Source organism: Colletes latitarsis, chromosome 2 (genome assembly GCF_051014445.1).
Source record: "Colletes latitarsis isolate SP2378_abdomen chromosome 2, iyColLati1, whole genome shotgun sequence".
In the NCBI taxonomy this organism is placed as follows: domain Eukaryota; kingdom Metazoa; phylum Arthropoda; class Insecta; order Hymenoptera; family Colletidae; genus Colletes; species Colletes latitarsis.
Window position 1 is genome coordinate 16034233 of NC_135135.1, and position 21021 is coordinate 16055253.

At 40.9% G+C, this 21021-nt stretch overlaps 1 long non-coding RNA gene across 5 annotated transcripts in view; it reads left to right on the forward strand.

Annotated features, from left to right (window-relative positions):
• Window positions 1–21021, forward strand: part of LOC143347441 (uncharacterized) — a 118242-nt gene that overhangs the window by 18792 nt on the left and 78429 nt on the right. Inside the window, exon 3 of one of the 5 annotated variants that reach the window (XR_013080609.1) lies at window positions 8380–8459. The exons of the other annotated variants lie outside the window; for them this stretch is intronic. This is a non-coding gene — a long non-coding RNA (uncharacterized LOC143347441). The remainder of the gene's footprint in view (window positions 1–8379; window positions 8460–21021) is intronic. 5 annotated transcript variants of the gene reach the window in all.

Below are 21021 nucleotides of genomic sequence, written 5' to 3' on the forward strand. Positions count from 1 at the left end.
TTTCAGTCTGAAAATTATTATATACCATGCAGACTTTATACACACGATGTAGGCATAACCTGCCGTCAGAGGAAGCCTTATATATATTTTCCAGGGCTAAGTGGCGGGGAACTAATGATAAACACGACTCTTCGTGGCTATAAGGGGAAATTAATGTTCCGGACGTAACGGTAAATGGAGTAGAAAGAAGACAAGAAACTGTGAGATAAATGGCGCTCGGTTTGCCGTTGGATAGCACTTTTTACGAAACACTGCCAAACCAGGATTACCGAAAAATCTGAGGTTACCATGCAACCACGCCCAAAGTACCATTCCAGCTCTATATAAAAAATAACATATGTTATTAAATAATATACATTGGAGGATTCAATTATGTAGACCCGAAAAGTTAAACATGGGAATTTTCAAGAATAATGAAACATAGAAGAGCCATTGAAACATACCAACTTGAATGTTTGTTTATTCAGTAATAAAATCGTTCCTGAAAATGTTTAATACATCCCGAGAAGCTTCCTAACGATGTAGTAGTTAGAGGAGAGTTTGCAGAAAATTGAAAATGGAGGCAACTTCAAAGATGTGCAGCGGAACGAAATTTGGATTGATCGCAGGTTCTAGCCGAGAGTAAACGCGCAAGGAAGTGATTGCGAATGATGGACGATCGGGTGCCGAGGGATGATAAAGTAGTAGCGTGTGGTGGAGAATATCGACGGGAAGCACCCCCATCTATCAGCCCCTTCCTACTTCACGGATAATCACCGGCTGCCAACCAAAATCAGACTACAAGTAAGATCTTATAGGATGATCTGCCTCCGCTCCGATCGATTCGAAAAGATTACATCGAATGCGTTGCCTTGAAACAAGACAGCGAAGCTTCTTTTATTTCGAACTTTCAGAAGATTTTTTAATATCTTCAGCCAATACAAAGAAGACCTAATATAAACCATCGTAATACTACACAAACCGAGAATTAATCGGAAAAAAGTCTCGAAACTCCACTTGTTCGGATACATAACCAGGCACGGTCTCGATCGTTGGTCTTGTATCCGAACACCACTATATCAGCCCTAAATCTTTCATAATAACATTGAATAAGATTATCAGATGATACTGTCTTCCTTATTCACGCGTTTTAAAAAAAGAAATCGACTTTTTAACCCTTACGGAATAGAATGGAATTTCTTCCGATATACACGGTGTGTCGAATATTATGGGGAAACGATACGCGATGGAAATAAAGCTTGGGCGTACGCACACACGCATCCGGGGGACATAAATTTGTTAATGTAATTCGGACAATCGGATTAAATACTTATTTCTCGGCAGGGACTGAATTTACGGAACTTGGTGCAAGTTTGAATTCTTAGCGACTAGTTATGCTGACTGTACGCGCGGAAACGTGGCCGCGTACGTATGGTGCAGCGGCGTTGGTACGTAGAAACGGAGATCAGCATACGTCGCGTATTATTTACAATTGGCGGCGATTTATGTCTCTCTGCCGGATGAGGGCAGGCAAGCAGGCATGGGGAATGCAGAGAGAAAGAGAGAGACGCAGAGTGAGAGAGAGAAAGAAATAGGAGAAAGAAATAAGGGAGGGATAGAGAAGGAAACACAAGGAGAGAGAACGCTGCCGCCTTGCCAGCCAATTCCCGGCGGCTCGCTATATTTACGAGGCCCATAAAGTAGCGGGCACGGCCGCGTATATTGCCGCGTAAATATCAGCTTATGGAAATATAGAGCTCAATATCTGCCTGCCTGCCTGCCTACCTGCCTACCCAACGCGTTCCGCAGCTTTCCTTCTCTTTCCATTCAAGGACCATCCTGTGTCGGGGGTAGTTTTCGTTCAGCTCGTTTGGTAATCGCGTATCTTGCACGGGGAAAAATGATTTTTGGATTCTCGACGTTCCTCGTTGCAAACCCACTGCGGCCTATTGTTAAACGAGGATGTTAAAAAACGTCTGGTTATGGCTTGAAAACGAAAAATTTACGATCTTCCAGAGTGTTTACCAAACAACAAAAAAATGTTCGTATCGCTTCCCAAACAAACGGCGGGAAAGTTGTTAAAAATATAAATATGTCTGTATTTGATATTTCATCTTGAAATAATTAACCAGAAAATTAGCAATTCAAATTCGAAGTATCATATGATTTACACTCGCACGTGTGTCAAAGTGTGGTTTCCAATTCGATCTTGTCTTTGTTGAAGTTTTCTTTTAATGTAATTATTTCATCGGCAGAAAGCCATTCTGTAGTGACACATATTAATAGAGCGCAGGCATTGTTGCGAAACATGTTTGCTATTTTTATGCGTGTAGTTATTGCTTGTTCGTGATGCCATCGCATTCTTCCGGGACAAATTAACTTATTACCAACTTATTACATTCGGATAGAACATTATTCACCTGCTACAACACAACACGCAATTAATCAATGAAATCTTCAATCTAGCATTCATTACCATTAATTACCATTAGCCACTGTCTATGGTATTAAATATAAGCCCACTTTGAGGGTAACATGATCACCAACCATAAAGATACAACTTTTGTTTGACAGTAGCGGCTCTGAATACACATAAGTAAATTTTACATATTTAAAAAAAAGGCAAACGTCAGAGCACTAAATTTATGTCTGAAATAATTAATACCTATTTAATGAACAAGTGGAAAACTGTTTATACCGTCTGTTTCTACTTCACAATCTACTCTGTTTAAGTTTTTATTATCACTAACGTATCTTATATAATAAAGGATTTTCCCTTTAATATTATTATTACTATTAAAATCAGATAAGATGACGGTCGATACTTTTGGTTCTCTGTTTGCTCGGTTTCAAGTTACACTTTCTTACTCCTCGTATTGTGTAAATGTTTACAGCTCTTTCTATTATTGCCACAGAACGAAAAACTTCGCAGTAATTTAAAAAAAAGAAAATAAAAACAAATGTTGCGTTGTATTTAATATGAAACGAAAACCGCGTGAACTTATGAATAACCCAATACGTTCGAAGGTGTTAAAAAACTGTTTCAGCCTAATTACCAGGTATTTTCAAAGCCAAACAACCGGGGCGTACGCGTTGCTGCAAGATAAGTAATTATTCGCGATTATTAACTCGCGATAGCGTCTAATCCCACGAAAAGTGGAACGGATTTGCAATATAAGTACGGTTTCAATCTAGCGAAACAGCCAGTTAGAAGTCTATAGTCAACGGAGGAGAACGCGACGAGAACGCCTGACGTTGGCTGACACCATTAGCGCGGCCATCCGTCACCATTAACACAGATGTCCGTGTGTTTCCGCGAACATCGCATTAATCACACCTATCCACATAAATTTCCGCCAGTCCGAGGCGAGCAACGAAACCCGAGCGCGTCCTGACACCTTAATGGATGATAAATCAGGAATTCATTAAGGGAGGCGACAGATGCGACGTATTTATTAAATCGAATTCGACGCCAGCAAATAGCTGTATTTTAATCTGTCCAGCGTCACGAATGTTCGTTGGCTAAGGTCTTCGATGCGGCGCCAAGACCGAGTTTTCCGTTTCGATTCAAAATCAACCGCCATTGCTGTCTTCGAACGGAAAAAGACTTCTCGCGTAGAACGGTTCTCCCGTTTCTAGAATTTGGAATTTTTAGTTTCCTGGCTGCTATAGAATATATAACAGGGATGAAGTAGGGGAGACTGACGATGGTTGTAACACTCTAAATATCTCAAAATGTATAATAAATATTAACAGAACGTAAAATTACATTTGGGACACGTTGATCTACATAACTCAGATATTCCTTGACCCTTAACAAGATAGTTGTAACTCAATAATCTCGAATAAGAATTGTTTTTGAAACGATTATTCGCATTTATTGATCGTACTTCGTAAACACAATAAAAGCGGTGCAATTGATAATTATTTTTAACGGAACATTCGTCGGCGGAGAGTTAACGTAACAAGGTTTACGCCCCCATTCAAGATTTTAACGCGCCCCTGTTACTTTGAGTGCTCCTCTAAAAGTTGCCATCTTCTTGAACGCTCCGCCCAACAATTATCACTGTCGGTTAATGAGTCGTCCAAGAACCATTCGATTTTCCTTAATTATCGTCGTCGAATACATTGTTATATAAATTCCCGTTGTAAAAAATAAGATGAATATATTTTGAGGCGTTGAAATACCCTGGTATACCAGCTACACGCGTTGCGAATATCCGATACTAGTTAAGGGTTAATCAGAATCTATATTTACGTCGTTGCATGAATCAGACTCGGCGCAAATTGCCAACAGATAATATTCATGAGTTCCGGTAACTTTAAAATCTGAAAGTCGTCTTCCGTGAATCCGCTGTTGAGGAAGAGACGATGTTGAAACCGGGCTAAACGCGTTGTTCGCCCGTTGCGTTAGTTTGGAGAAAGAGCAAAATTGCAGAGGCGTTCTATATCATCTTGTCGCTGAGTGTAGGCTTGAACATAAATACGTTTACGCGGCGTAGGTGCCGACTGATTATAAAGGTTTAATATTGCTCCTCGAGCATTTGTGGTGAAGTAATGCAAGCCGCCGCGCAAGACGTACGAGCTTGAGTACGAGAAAGGGAGGGATACGCGGCGAGCAAACATCCGAGAGAGAAGAGGAAAGAATAAGAGGGAAAAAAGAAAGGAGCCACGACCAGGTGAAGCGGACAACCGGTGGTAATGGAGCCGAGAGCCGACTGTAAATAATGCGGCTTATTGTTAAATCGCCGCGGTCCCAGCATCATTAACTCTATCGCAGATCTCCCTGGCGCAGCGGGTGTCGCGGTAACTCTTACCTCGAGTGGGTATGCGTGTTGCGAGTACAATGCCGGCTAATGATGCCTCGACGCCGGTATGTGGAGCGAGTGAGAGCCGCACAGAAGGGGTTGGATGGAACCGCAAAAAGAGACCGAGCCACTGCGGACGAAGACGGATGATGCACCGAATCAAACAGATCGACCAACCAACGAGGAAACCAACCGAGACAACGTGTCGCGGCGTAACAACAAGACGAAACACGGAAGATCAACTTCAACGGACGGTACAAAATAGGTGTTACATGTTCCGTAACTTGCGGTGTTGATCACACGACAGTGTGGTTTACAGATTTCTTGGATCGCTTTATGTTTAAACGGAGCCTTTCCAAGGGAAAATTAAACCGACGACTTGTTTGGCTCTACAGTCAAATTTAGAAGATCTAAACATCGTGGTTTGAGGTTGTATGACTCTGTTGGATGTAGGTTTGATTCATGGTATGTGTGGTTAATGTTTGAACGGAACCTTTCCAAGGAAATATTAAATCGACGACTTTTGTACGCCTTACAGTAAAATTTGGAAGACTAAACATCGTGGTTTGAGGTTGTATGACTCTGTTGGATGTAGGTTTGATTCATGGTATGTGTGGTTAATGTTTGAACGGAACCTTTCCAAGGAAATATTAAATCGACGACTTTTGTACGCCTTACAGTAAAATTTGGAAGACTAAACATCGTGGTTTGAGGTTGTATGACTCTGTTGGATGTAGGTTTGATTCATGGTATGGGTGGTTAATGTTTGAACGGACCTTTCCAAGGAAATATTAAATCGACGACTTTTGTGTGCCTTACAGTAAAATTTGGAAGACTAAACATCGTGGTTTGAGGTTGTATGACTCTGTTGGGTGTAGGTTTGGTTCTTGGAATGGATGAAAGGGTGACTTAAAACGCGAAAATCGAGACTAAGTATGAGGGATATTACGATTAAAAATACCCTGGATAGGATTATGTTCGGATTTATTTTCCCATAAGAAAGAAAATAGTGGTGGGAATGCCTGTGTGATATTTTGGTAATTTATTAGGGTTTTTAAACCCCAGGATTCAGTCGACAAGCTAGGGAATACTATAGTCTTTCCTTTTCTTCTCTTAATTACGTGTAATGCCATAGTAGTCACGCTGAGTGTACCCCGCTGCTAATGAACGTCTCAATACTCACGTTGAGCGCCTCCGTTTTTCGAACTCGACACCTTCGTAGAATCGGGCTAGTTTAGTACCATGTAACATTTAATGGTTACTCATTTTTAGACACTGTCATTGATCCCATTTTATCTTATTCCCCTTACACAATAGTTTCTTTCCGTTTCAATGATTAAATTTTGAATGAATCGAACTGTAAACTCTTTATTTTGGAAACAATTAGATTTCGATATAATAACAGAATTCTTAAGGAACTAATTGCACAAAGTCATTGGATAAGTTATTCAAGATTTTGCAACAATGACGTAACGTACAGCAGGATCCAAGACTGTAGAGGAGATTATAAATATAACCATAGAACACACGTTTCCTATAATAACGGCGGACCAACTGGAAGGATAATTAATTTTAGTTAGACAAGTCTTGACGCCGGGTAAAAGGCAATATGTATTGAACGCATCTCCCGCAACGACGACGGCATGTTGGAATCCGGCACAGCTGGAAAGACGAATGGATTTATATAGTGCGTGTATTACGAGTTATCTCCAAGGAAGGAACAAATATTTATGTTTCGTTGCGCATAATCCTGACTCTGCCATAAATAACGTCGTTTCATCTCGTCTTCTTGTTTATCTCGCGTCTCTCTCTGCCAGCCATGCAGAGAAGAAAGTCCCGCGATTCTTTTTACGCACTACATTAAATGAAATATTATTCTTTGTTGAATTTATTACGATTTGTCTCGAAAGAAATAGTTGTTTATCGATTGTGTACGGATCGTGTAAAATTTGACTAATTTTTGGAATCATTCCTTATTTGAATTTATCTGTACAAAATAAAATTTCACAAATATATAATAGACCCGTATCTCTTATCCATACTTTAAAATATACCAAATAAGACTTAAAAGATAAAAAGTAATATATACAACGAAACAAAATAATTTTATAAAAAGTAGTATCAAAGATAAGTGAATAGGATTATTATATTTGGTCGATGAGTGCTCGAACAAAGGTACCCGATTAATTGAAAGGCTTCGTGCAAAGTTTAGTCTGCGATATTGTTAGGCCCTCGACGTTTCCCGCGGTTTATATGACGAATAAAGACATAACTTTTATTATAGCGGTTTATTTTGAATGACATAAGATAACGATTATATCATTGTCGCAAAGTATATTTGCCTGCCTGTCAAGATTCACGGGCATCAGATTGCAGAATACATCGTGATTCCTAATCAGTATTTTCGAGTTACGTAACATAATGTCTAAATTACACTTCGTTATTAAATATAAATGAACGGCTATTTCATATTTCACCATATTTTGGCGTTTCTATTTTGAACGATATTTTTTCTATTTTACACGTAATACTATTCTTTTACAATGTATTATAGTTTCTTTTTTGAATTCTTGTGGATTTGCAATAGATACAATGTTTACTATCGAGTCATTACTATCATTTAAGCGAACATCAATTTTTAAATGAACGTTTCGAAAATTGGATCCATAATGGAAACAGTAGCTCGGCATCCACGATCGCCGGATATAACGCCTCTTGATTTTTATCTGTAGAGGGATCGTAAAATAGTTTATTTTCAAAACATAACAAGCCTTGACCAATTAAAACGAAGAATTATCTCAGCGTTCGAACAAATTAAAGCACAAAGTACGCTGCAAGGAGTTCGTCGTAATTTAATCCACAGGATACGACTTTATATACGAGTGGATGGTCGACATTTTGAACAATATCTCCATTAAAATGAACTGAACAAATGATAAACTAAATCCGATTAAAACTTTTAATATTTTAATCGTTAGCGTCGCTTACTATATTGTATACGCTTGTAAACATTAATAACGAAGTTCCCAATGCAATTATTTTACTTTTAATCATGTTGTTTGAATTATCTACCTGACTTATGGACTGACTTTGCTAAAATTTTAATTAGAACACTTTTAATAGTTGAACACGCGATGAATATTCCTGATTTCGAGGTACAAATGTGATAAAAATACCAGAAACGAGACATAAAATAACATCGTTGCAATTCTACTAAAACGTTGTCAGATTTTCACAAGATGGAAGGGCTAAGTGCCAAAAGTTTGCGGTACAAGAATGAACTCGTTATATCGACCAAATAGACCGAAGCAAATTGTGTTTATTTTCACAACATTGTGAACAATGTGTCGCAATAACGGTTGTATAAGCGATGAAAAATTACTATCAACCTACACGACGCAAACTGGCGATGTCGCTTCTCGAAATAAAAGCAAAACCGCCAAATTCTCGGGGCTATTTTGATCCGAATTTAAGTTTATCTTTTCAGCATGAATGTTACCGAAGAAGATTTTTCCGACGTTTTATTTATTCCGATTCATACGATAGTCATATTCATATTAATCAAGGAGCTTATTTTACTTTTTTTTTATAGATTACTAGAGTGATTGAAATCTTGCACACCGTCAGACCACTTCTTGTTTGTACACCTACATTCAGCCACACGCAGCATACGTAAGTCTCATTATTTTCAGTTGAAAAAAGTAATATATATATGCATAAGATGTTGATGAATATGTGTTCTAAAAATCATATAAGAAAGTCTTGCCGTTTTTTTTAAAAAACTTTAAAAATTGGTCTTCTAGATTGAAGTACCTCCTTAAATAAAATTGCGTTATATGGGGGTTTATGGTAACTGGAAATATAGCGTGGCAGTCACGTGTTAATCACAGAGCGATTTTTCTGTATCACGAGATCAGTTTCCAGCCATCACTCGACATACAAAATTGTCCTTCTTCCTAATCACGCGGTTTCCAAATTCACGAAACAAACTCGTCTCGGTGAATGAATCGTTAAAATTTGTGGGGGTATATTGGTGTTGGGGGAGGGGGGGGGGGCAGTGTCCGCAGCTTGTCCGTGCAATCCGATACTGTCACAAAATTTCGTATAGTAACAGTCATTGAATCCCGCCACGAACGCTGCGCGTTATTAATATTTCGGCCGGAAAACGTCCGCCGAGTCGTTCCAAGAAATTAAACGGATGGCATCATTTGGCAAAAGTTGCACCGTTATGTTTGGCCAGCGTGTGCAAGGTAGTCTGGTGATATTACGTCGAGCTATCCTATCTCCTCCACCACCAACTGGCGCCCTCTTTTCGCCAGACGATGTCCTCCATACACTCCAACACCCTCGAAGAAAAGTGCTTCTACTCCGCGTTGGAAGAAGAAAAGGGTGGGGACCATAGACGATGGGTAAAGAGGACACGAAGAGAAAGAGCAACCACAATTTCCTCGCACAATCATGTCTCTGCGGAAGGGGGCAGGGGCAGGGACGGTTCTAGAGAAGTGGAAGGAGGGGGGAAGGAGTTTTTGCAACGGTCAAAGCTGACCGCAGCGCTGGACACAGCAATACCGAGTTCCCAGTTTGGCATTTTACGAAGCCATTCGAACAAGATGGTGCGTGATAATGGCGCCTTATAGGGGAAAAGCAATTTCTGCCTGCAGCTCCGTACTGTACTCGCCTCGTGGCTCGTACGCGGTGTACGTTACGACATACCGCAGATACGTCGATTCTCACCTAGTAACGGAACGTCTAATATTCCTGGCAGTTGGTCTTTCTCAAATTTTGCGGCCGGTATCGCTAGAGAAGTCTCGGGAATAGAAGTACGCACGGTGAAACAAATATAGTGACTATCGTAAACGCAGCGGGGAGCCAAAGCGATACAGCCATAAATCACCGTCTCAGATCCACGCCTAGGAAACCTTTTCGTACCTGTCAACGTTTCACGCAGAGTGTCTCGGTCTTTTAATGGGTCGAAATGACGAAAGAATGTTATGTAAACGTACGCTGAATCGACAAAGTTTCCGTATGCTCGATTTGGATTTTTTAGATGGCAATAGTGACACGTAAGGTACCAGATCGAAGAGAAAAGACTTTAAATACAGTAATGCCTGCAGAAGAAAGAAAACGAGATGGATAGTGAACGCGAAGACGCGAATAGGCAACATGCCAGAGATTAGCAACATTGATTCTAGAGCTAGCAATGAAATAGATTGGTAATTGAATGCACGAACGATTGTGCCATACGTTTAGTGTGTTTAATACGTGTACCTTTCGAAAGGGGACAAGACCGTTGTCAGATTCGTGGCTCGAGATTCAATTAAAGTCGATGTCGGTGAAAATGTGACTCGCGAGCGGCGAAACGTAAAATAAGTTTGACATCCTTAAACAGGGAAAGAAGGACGCAGAAGGGCGACGGAGGCTTTTAGCGCGAGTCTAGTTTACGACTGTCGGGCACGAGCATTTGTTATGCGACAGCTCTCGGCCGTCGTCGCAAGGAAAGAGCAATGCGTAATATTTCTCCCGTAGTCGACGGAACGACGCCTACGTTTCGGCTTAAGTCATAAATCCTCCGTTTATATCGCGCAGATAATGTGTTTATCTTTTATCGACGATATAAATATTCAGATCTCGCAAATGAAGCTTGCATTATCGCCTCCGAAAGTAATAGAAGTCTCCCCGTTCGAACAGACGTCCAAAGACTCTGGTAGGTACCTATATTTGTTCAGAAAGATAAATAAATCCCAACGGAGATTGGAAATAAATGTACGCTGCAAGTTGAAGTTAAACAAAAGTATTCCAGCGACGGTTCTTCGCGTTTCCCTAAAAAGATACATGTCATTAATTCGTTGTTTCCGCAGACTGGTCGGTTTGAAGTTACGTGGATAGAATAGGATCGTAGGAAGCCTTTTGATAAAAGCTCAACAGATCGATGGTTATAGTTTTGTAAGAAGATAGATGTCGCTAATTTGTCGTTTCTCTAAACTCGTCGGTTTGGAGTTACAAAGGATAAAAAATTAGTGTAATCAAGTAATGGTTCTCCATATTTCTCTGAAAACAGTACATGTAAATAATTTGTTGTTTCTGTGGACTGATCGGTTTGAAGTTACATCGGTAGAATAAGACCGTAGAAAGCCTAAAAAAAGTAGATGCAATTAATCGGTTGTTTGTGCGAAGTGGTCGGTTTGAAGTTAGACTAGATAGAAAAGTAGAATCCTTTCGACAAAAGGGCAACAAATCGGTGTATCCGAGTGGGTAACACCGTCGGTTAGCCAGGAGCACGTGACCGGCACTTCATATCCGATCGTATAAAGCGAAACGCGGACGTAACCTCCGGTTTCACTACTATAAGGTCCCTCACGAAAACTTTGCCCGACCTCCCCAGCGAGTTGCCTCTACGTTTATAACCTTTTCCACTCTGCGCGATATGTCTCGGAGACTCCTAGCCAGCACGATCTCTACGTCTCGCGCTCGGGGTTCGACGAATGGGACGAAGAAGGTGGTAGCCCGGCAGGGGTAAAGATAGAGGGCGGAGGAGAGGACGGGGAGGGCTACCAGATATAAATTTCCTGATATTCGACCGTTCGTGTCGTTTGAAATGGGGCAGTTTTCTCGGGACCTAATGGTTATTGCCTTTCTCGGCGGACATATTGCGTTCCATCCAGTGCAATGTGTGCGGCCGATATATTAGAGCTCTTCGCTCTCTTGGGTCGAGCTCTCTCGGATAAGGGTGGCTGTTCGGGTGGGAGGACGTGAGGGGGGGCGTGTAGGGGTGACGAGAGAGGAAAGAAGAAACTGGCGAACAGAGAGAAATAGATACCGGAGATAGGGAGGAAGAGAGAACAGGGGAGCATAGGAAGAGAGGAGGAGAGATGTCGACCGCGCAGTTACCGGAAACCCCTCCGCAACGGAGCAGCAGTCCGCTCGGTGGTCGTGCCCTGCCAGACTGCAGACGGGAAGTGGCCGAGGTGTGGCCGCGGAGTTGAATTATTACAAGCTGCCCCGACATTCATACAGGATGCATGCCCCAGCCCGTGCCCGTAAATCTTCACCGCTACGTCAGCCCTTGACTTTGCACGCTGCCTGCTGCTGGCTGATGTTATTATCGTTGGCTTAAGCGTGAATTGAATAACGTACGCTCGCCTCGCATTGACGAGGGGTTAAGTGATTTTCACCCCATTAGTCCGACTACGCTGTCTTATCCTATGGACTCCAATCGCCCTGCGATGTAGCCCTCTTGACTATCTAAGCAAACGGACGCAAAAACTCCGTACTTAAAAAACAAAATCCCTTCGCGATTACGTGAACTTTCCTCCCCCTTACATAATAGATTATCGTACGTCTAAATAAACGGATGCAATATGGAACAGTTCGTAAAATGGAACACCGCAAAATACTTAACCCTTTGCGCTAGGCTATTCCATTTGAGGGGTCATCTTAAATCTAACAAACAGTGGCTTCTCAAAGGGGATACGGGGAGTTTTTAAGTTTCGTGTTAGATACCAAGTTCCAAGTTGATTTTCACTGTTTTCGCTATAATTCGAAATCGTTTGAATATTTTTTCAAACGATTGGTCCATCTTTACTATTTTGCAACTGCTTTAGAAATTCATCGTCCGATATATTTGTGTTATTTTATGCAGGCTGAGTCATTTACCTCTCTCACCCACATTTACTCGTGAACTATGACCTCTATAAAAGAACGTTTCGAAACCCTAGCATTTAGTTCGAATAGAATAGCAATTAGATTCCGTTTTATATCGTCGTTCAGCGACATGTCGATAACTACGAAGGTTAAAAACATTGATGTTGTTCAATGGATAAGTGGAAAGTTATATCTAATGGTACAATATTTACGTTCGTATATTTGCGCATAAATAGGAGACTTGTAAGAGCAACGCTCCGAAACCGTTCGCCGGTGATGGTATTACTCTTATCGTGTTACTTTATTCAAGGCTGCTTGGTATTTTAACGAGATTACTTGGAATTAACTAACTGCGACAACTGATTAATTGCCTTGATGCAAATATACAGCACTAACTAACAACGATCTGATGTATTCTGTGGGAATGCGGTTAATGTAAGTCAATTTGAGCATGCTTAATGAATCGAATATTTCAATTTTCAATTGCAATAACTTCCGGTTTCGAGTGTGTAAATTGGAATTCAAGTAAACAGGATATATAGGAGTATAAACAGAATATTATCGTTTGGCGTATTTTTCCAATGAAAATGAGCCCCTACTTGATCTTGTACACAGGTTATATTTAATCTAAAAATAGAAAATGATAGAAATTCTTTGACAGTATCGTTTTGAAGAAATGAATTTTGATACTACAGAATTCTCTTAACAATCATTTTTATTTCAATAACGTTGAAATTGAACGTTTATTCGCAAAATTTTCTTATCTATTATAATTTTTGATAATATTTGAGCGAATCAAGATTTTCAACGCTGATTAGAAAACATTGATTTAATTAATATTCACGAGCTTTGTCGGGCAGCCAAAGGAAGCTCAAGAACCATTGCTACGGAGGGTTAATTCAGTTTCCGGGGGCGACAGTAACTTTTGTTGTGACGTGCCCGCGTGGAAATTGCGATTCCTCAGATCTATCGGACAATAAATGCACGGTACACTCTTCACGGCGGCAAGTAGAAAACGAGTATCTGAACGTCGTGTTTAACTCTATTGGAATATACGATGCTATATCCGGAATTTCGTTCCAGACCGTTAAGACACTAGATTCCACTTTATCGGCACCGTAATGGTTATATAGCTGTTAAAGTTGCCCCTCATACAACTTTTCCAATCTTATCTTCACGTATGGCTTCTCCCTCCCTGTCCTTTCCTGTCCTGCACCCTTACTTTCCCTCCCTACCACCCTCCGTGGAGGAAAAGCGGAAAGGATTTAGTTAAATTGGACTGCATGCAAGGAGTTGTCGGTGAGATTTGTTCAGGCATCAGAGAGCGCTGACTGCTCTGAAAGCACTCGTACGGGGCTGAGTAAAAGAGAAGAAATGTAGAGGCGGTGGGTCGTGGTTACGAAGAAGGCAATGTCTATCTCCTTTCTTTTTATTTGGGATTTCCATTGAGCGTGCTGGTGACCAGCTTGTCGATACGTGCTTGCCATCCTGATTCAACGCTTCCGTCCCATTTCCTGTCGGGGCACAAAATTGTATGGTATTTTTTATTGGATTACGCAAATCTGCCTAACTCGATTCGTTCCTCCAGCACCTGTTTTCGCAATCCGTTTCTGATTTGCGCTGTTCATCGATATTTTTCCGTTCGTCGTCGTCCAACGGAGATTAACATTCTCTCGTTCCGAATACGAAGCGCGATTTAATACTTTTTCGAGTGTACCATTTCCTTTTAAAATCGACATACGATTCGTAGATTCTAAAAATGCAATACTAAACGGAACAACTGCTCGAAGCTCGCAGGCTAATGTTTCGGTCGTTGCAAATTTCTCCGTTCGTGTTCGCGACCGGCATCATCCGTCAAATCACTTTAAAGCGATGCACCTTTGGCATCGAGAAAGCATCCTGTTAGAGGCACGCTTTTTCATTTCTCGTCGTACACGTTTCATCGACCATCTTCCAATGTCCCGCGCCGCGGTTCAACCTTGTCTTTGCTCATGATGGACGGACCATAAACTGCGGACAATTGACAATGACTTTCAGCAGCATGACGACTCGCGTGGAGAAATGGCTGTCTATCAACGCGCTCGTTTTAAATTGCTCTCACTCGTCACAAAACAAACAGATAGTAACGGTATTATGATTGATAGTTGCGTAATGAGTCTTTCGAAGCAACTCGCGCAGAGATAACCCAAGTTACGAGGCTGTTTAGGTACGATGGTCGACGGAGTATGCTCCGTAATTTTAATTTTTCGTTCCGTTGTTTGAAATGTCATAATTTTCATATTTTTGATAACTAGCAAAAACTAATCAATTTCTTAAGTGCTCGTGATTTATGTGGGCGATAACTGCACGAAATTGAGTAATACAAGTTGATATATCTTACTGCCCTTTGCAACTTCTTGCAATTATGATAATCGACGTTTTTGAAATATCGAGAATTGCGTTAATGCGAGGTGTGCTGTTTGCTATTAAACGCGAGACAATGGGCTGTGAATAAATTAAAATGAAAATGCAGAATAACGGTCGCTGTAAAATGGCGCGATGAATCAAACCTGTTTATATGTATAAGTCGATCGAAAAGAAAATTGTAGATTATTCCATAATTTTTAAGAGCAAAATTAATATCGTGCTTAGCAAATTTCTGTTCGTCGATACTTTACTACCGATATTTCGTTAGAGTCGTGTTAGATACTAACGCTGATAATGAATTAATTTCCATAATGTCAATCACGTATCATAATAGAGTTGATATTATTATTTTATGACAGTGTACGTATCGTTATTCGATAGAAGCTTGAACGTACTATTTTATCGTGTCTGTTTACAGAGAAATAAAGAAAAAAGACTAAATTTTTATCTATCGTGTACAAGGTGTCACAGGTTTTAATGACCAAACTTGCTTCAAATTTGAATACGTTATATTGCATACAAGAATTACATGACCCAAACGACTACATAAAATTTGACGATGAGAACAATGTAGAATTTTGGTGAAAAAGTTCAGGTAAAGCAGATTGACGGGCATCAAAGGTAGGAACTGCTAATTTCACGTTATAATGAGTGTTGTTGGCGTAAATATAAAGAACGCTGGTACACGGTAATACGTGTTTGTGCTGCAGGCTACGTTTGCTATAACTCACCTATGGGACTGACAGCTTCCATAATACCCGCGAAATTGGTTTTATAAGACGACGCCAAGCTCTGCCTCACAACAATGCCATAAACGCTCCGGATAAATTACGACTCAGTGGCGTAACAACGTCAGGAGGAAAGTACGTTCACTTAAATTTAATTTGATCGACTCGAAAGCATTTGTTCCTCAAATATTTAGAAAGTTTTAAGGGAACCGAACGTGCAGGGTGTCCCAGTTTTTAACGACGAAATTTTGTCAGCATATTTTTTGAGTCTGAATAAGAAAATGTATTATGCAAACATACGTCGTTTGAAGCTTTTTTTAAAAGTTACAAATACGATAGGCTTACTGGTAGCGATCCAACGACCTTTTAATTAATCTAGTACAGTATCGCGAAACTTTCGAAAAGCTCATTGTTGCGCGCATATCGTTTACCGAACGAACGTTTAATATAATATTGCACGCGACACAGGAAATTGAATACCCTTCATATGGACAGCCATCATTTATGCATGTATGAACTTCGCAACAATATCTGTTATTGATCCCGCGTTTACCTTTACGTATTCGAGCACGATCGCTTTCAAACGCCAGTGAAAAAAAGTAGTTGCAAATAGAAAATACAGGATAACAGAAACTTCCCTAGGGAAATAAAAGAACTTACAACAAAGTGTCAGAAAAGTTAATAGAATCTTCCCAGATTTGGGTTATCGAAAAGTTGCAGGAAACAAGATATTTGTCCGTATGTTTCTGACTAACGGATAACAAATAATTCACAAAGATAGTTCAACGTTTCCGGTAAGGAATATTTAATCGAAGTGCACTTTGTTTTTTGCTTGGTTTACTATCGATTCCAGTAAAAATATATAATAAAGAAAAAATAGTTCGAGTATAATTTCCGTTATGCAGTAAATAAAAGTAAAAATCGAGTCGATAAAATAGAAAAAAATTCAAACGATTCGATAGAAAGTTATGGACAGTATTTACAAATCAGTCGGTATGAAACTTCGATATTTCTAAAGCGGGGGGAGATTGCAAATCATTGCTGATAAATAAAGGTGTCATAACTTTACGTAGGCGAAACCGTGCAGGTGATGCCACGGGTACAAAAAATTTCATTACTCACTGAGTTATAATCCCTCATATCATTGTTTTATGGCAGACCCATAAACAATTCAGACGCACAACACTATTCGCTTGCGGGGTAAGCAGATCCGAGCCATGATTTACCGAAAGTCGTAAATTTTTTAACTTACTGTGGATTAGATAGCGCCATCTGAATGTAAATTCATCCCGACAAAACTGTGCCAGCTACAGTTACCAACAAAACTTTACTTTCCGGTTATAATGGAGTTTCCCAGCCTTTTATGCTTCAGATTCTACGCCAGTGTGCATCATTTACATAAGATAAATACTTTTTGGACTCCGGCCCTGGTCTATTTAGCCAGCGGCGGCTTAACCTTATTCCCATTGTATTAGGTTCGTGCACACGAAACGTCGGATTTTACGAAGAAAAATTAAAACTGCTTTCGGAAAACGAATTTTTAGTGGCCAAAATAATTTCCATCTGCTCGAACACGCTGCTGCCAACTAACGAGGGCATAAATACTATCTTTGTTCGTAATCTGAACTTTCGAACTCCGCGGAAGCTCTTCGTCGAGGGCCCCTTTAACGCTAGATTTATGGAATGCATACTTGAAATTAATATTTTAATTAAAAGAAAACACGCATTTTAACGTAATCGTCAAAGCGACAAATTTCAATAAAAACGCGTGTAATTTTTATTTGGAGTGAACATATTCAAAGTCCGTTAAGTCATCGCTTGCGGGCGTTGAAATTTTTGTAACTTTCCAGAATGTTACGTAAACCTTTCCAACAAGCATAATATGAGCGAGAAAATGTAATCTACTGGGCTTAACAAAACACCACGGTGATAGAATCGAAGAAGCATAAGGAAACGTTCCCTTTTTGCAGTAACCATCTTGCTATTATTTTTCTGGAACGCAACAATATTCAACGAACGTACTGTCTGGATTCTACATTTTAGTTACTTGAAAAATTGCACTAGCGAAGATGTTGAAGAATTGGAAAACCATATTGCTGAGCTAACTATCAAGGAATAGTAAGAAATGGTTAAGGAACCATCTTAAGACGAGAAGTTAAAGAAATCAAGTTGGATGACTCACTCTAGAATGTTATATTGGTGCAAGAAATTGTGTCTCTGGGGGTGTTTATGAACCTGGTGGACAATGAAGACGTTAACGAATTGGAAGACCATATTGCTGGCTGACTACTGAGGAACTGTTACCATCTTCAGACGAGGAGTTAAAGCTCATCTGGATAATAGTCAGTGTCCACGGACAATCTGCAGATACTGACATACATCCACACGATAGAACATCCCATTTCAGCAACTGTCCAGCTAAGAATCGCGGAAAATAGTCTGGATAGAGCTAAGACAAACCGCAGTTGACCATTTGTTTGGATACAGTTTCCAGACTTTTGTTTTGACAATTGTCTGCCAGTCTGGTCGGGACTTTAGGCGATTCACCCAGTAATGTTTCAATTTCGGGAGTCTATGAGACTTCTAGGCTGTTTTCTACGCACAAAATCGCCGTAAAGGCTCGAAAAGAAGCGACGCAGCGGGAGGACGCGCGTTCAAAAACATGTCCACTTTCACGGGACACGAAAACGGGCTTGAAAACTACCCGGAGATTGGTGTACCGGCGCAGTAAGTAGCAGCCATGATCCGGGTGTATGCGCATGGCGGTGTAAGTTCGCTTGCAAACGACCGAATTATTCAAATGTTCGCGGTTGCGAGCGGTTCTGCGTTACCGTGACGACAACTGCCGCGTTTGCGAAGTCATCCGCGGATGGCATTGCCGCAACTTTCGAGTATTCCACGGCGATAAATTGGCGCCGATATCGCGGCCAATTTCTTGAATACGTTTCAGATGTTGTAGCCGCGGTAGCGACGCGCTCTTTGCCAGTTTCCAAAGCTGCTTTCTGCGCTGTCTTTACGATACTATTCGCGGGAGAAAGTTATGCCTGACGTTTACTCGAGACTCGTACTTTTCACAGTCGAAGAATAAGGACTCTCTCGCGGGTACATACAGTTAGAATGTCCGTTCAACCCTTTCTGCTGAATTACGTGGCCTCCGTTGAATTATTCCGCGTTTGAGCACGATTTCGAGCATCCGTTAATTAATTATAGAAACACAAGTTCGTAACAAGTATTAAAAGTTTCCTGAAGGTGCGAAACGAAGAACGAGGAAATTGTGTGGAAGGCTTCGTTTAAATGTGGCGTCGAGACAGTGTAATGGGGTGCAAACAGCAGAAAGCGAAAGTGACGAAAAAGGGTTAAATATTACGAAGTTGAAGTGATTTACCAGGACACGTCGTACGCCACATTATCCCTGCAACCCTTACAACGGAAACCACCTAACCCCCGACGGAAAGTTAAGAGAGAAACCGACACTTACGGCCGCCCACATCGCAATAAACGAGCCAATTAATATTGCTTCCCTCTTCTACTGCCCTTGACGCCTTGCTGGATCATCCCTCCGCGTGGGTGAATAATTGGACAAACGCCTAGACCAGTGTTTCCCAACGTCTCGAATATTTTGATACACCCCTTAATTCATAGTGAAATTAAAGCAATACGCTTCTTCAAAAAAGTAAGAAGTAGTGGCTTCGTATAATTAAAATTTCAAAGGCTGAAAAGAAATATAAGATCGACGCCCTTCCAATTTTTTGAAACCCTCTCTTAAAACGGAAATAATTAAAGAGTAGATCCATCCTATTTCATTTTCACCCTACTACTGTGTTTCGTCGATATGTACTAACTATAGAGTTACAGATACGATGTAAATTCAAATACAGTTGTAGATATTTTCGAGATCTGTAAATATGTTTGGAGTATAGAGAATTAATATTAAAAACGGCGTAAAGGATGATGCGAAATGTTTGATGAAAAATTTAGTTGTATCGATCGAAAAACGCAATTATAGAGACATTTGACAAATTCCGTGGAACGCGGTGAAACCGGTGGATACGGTGATGTTAGCAACCTCCATCACTTGGAGCATTGTTTTAATGCTCTGCGTGATCCTGTGCCGGCCTGCGTGATGAGGCTTCCTAATAACCAGTCGCTCACACGTCTGGTTTTACCTCTCTCATCCTCCCCGGAGCCTTCCGACGTCACCCCATACTGCCGACATCACCAACATCAACCGACCCCTTCTCGCGAGCTGCGAAACTGTGGCATGTCGGCTTCGCATCAATCTTGTTAAATTACCCGCCCGGCCAGAAGTCGTTCTCTCGCTTGTGGATTGATAAATTGCCCGATCCCGTCTTCTCCAGACACGTAACGCTCGACGTCGCGAGCTTTGAACATAGGGAAATGGCGGACCTCGCGCCAGCCCCCAAATGCACCGAAGAAAGTCAAATTAACGTGTATTTGGCAATTAGCTTCCCAACGCCGCGCCTCTACTGAACGATTTTCGTTTCGAGTTCCCGTTAAACTATCCTTCGTTGATCGCGATAACTTTCTATATTCACTTTTGAGGATGCAAATAAATAGACTAACGATTTTCAAAATTAACTTTTATTTTTTTACGCAACAGTCCACTATTATACATGCCACTTTCTAACAGACAATCTTTATAATAAGATTGATCACTGTATCGTATAGTGGAGCCTACCATTTCACATAATCTTGTATTTGATACTCCAAAACGTGAAAGTAGTTACGAAGGATCAGACGATGGTTTCCAGTAGAGGATTGTTCTCTTGAAGCGTTCTTCTAAACCCTGGATACGAAACGAATTTCTTCATCGAAGAAACGAGAGGTAGAAGGGAATCGTTTGGGAGCTCGAAGGAGAGTTTTTCATAACGAATACGAGCAGCAGATCGTGGAAAGAATTCTGTATTACTTCGAAGGTTCGCCATTATGCCACCTTAGGTTGCCTTAAGAGTAATCTACCTATCCCCATTCAGAGCTGTCCTATCGCTTTCAACCCGGTACGATGAAGATAACTATCAGCTCGTTACATCTTTCGGGCAGCGCAGTGAGCGTGTTGTAACTACGACCGAGTACCACCTAGTCGGATCACGGGATGAGATAGAAAGAAGGCCAACTAAGCCAATGCTGATAGCGTCTCTAAGCTTGCGGTCCTGGCTACCCAGTGCGCGCCAGTGGCTAATGGCTAGTCCGCGGCTTTAGCGCGACAACGCGACCATGTTGAGTCGGACCAGCGTAATCCTTACATATGACCAGATTCCCTAGGATTAGGAAGGCGCGAACCCATTGCGCTTGTTCCGTCTCTCTGTTGACTAGCCTCTCAATATTTAGTATAGTTGCTCGCGTTTTTTTTTTTAAAAAAGATGCGTGAAATTCACTTTCCTCTTCCTCCACCGATCTCTCCGTGCACGTATCAACCCAAACGGAGACTTCTAGCTTTT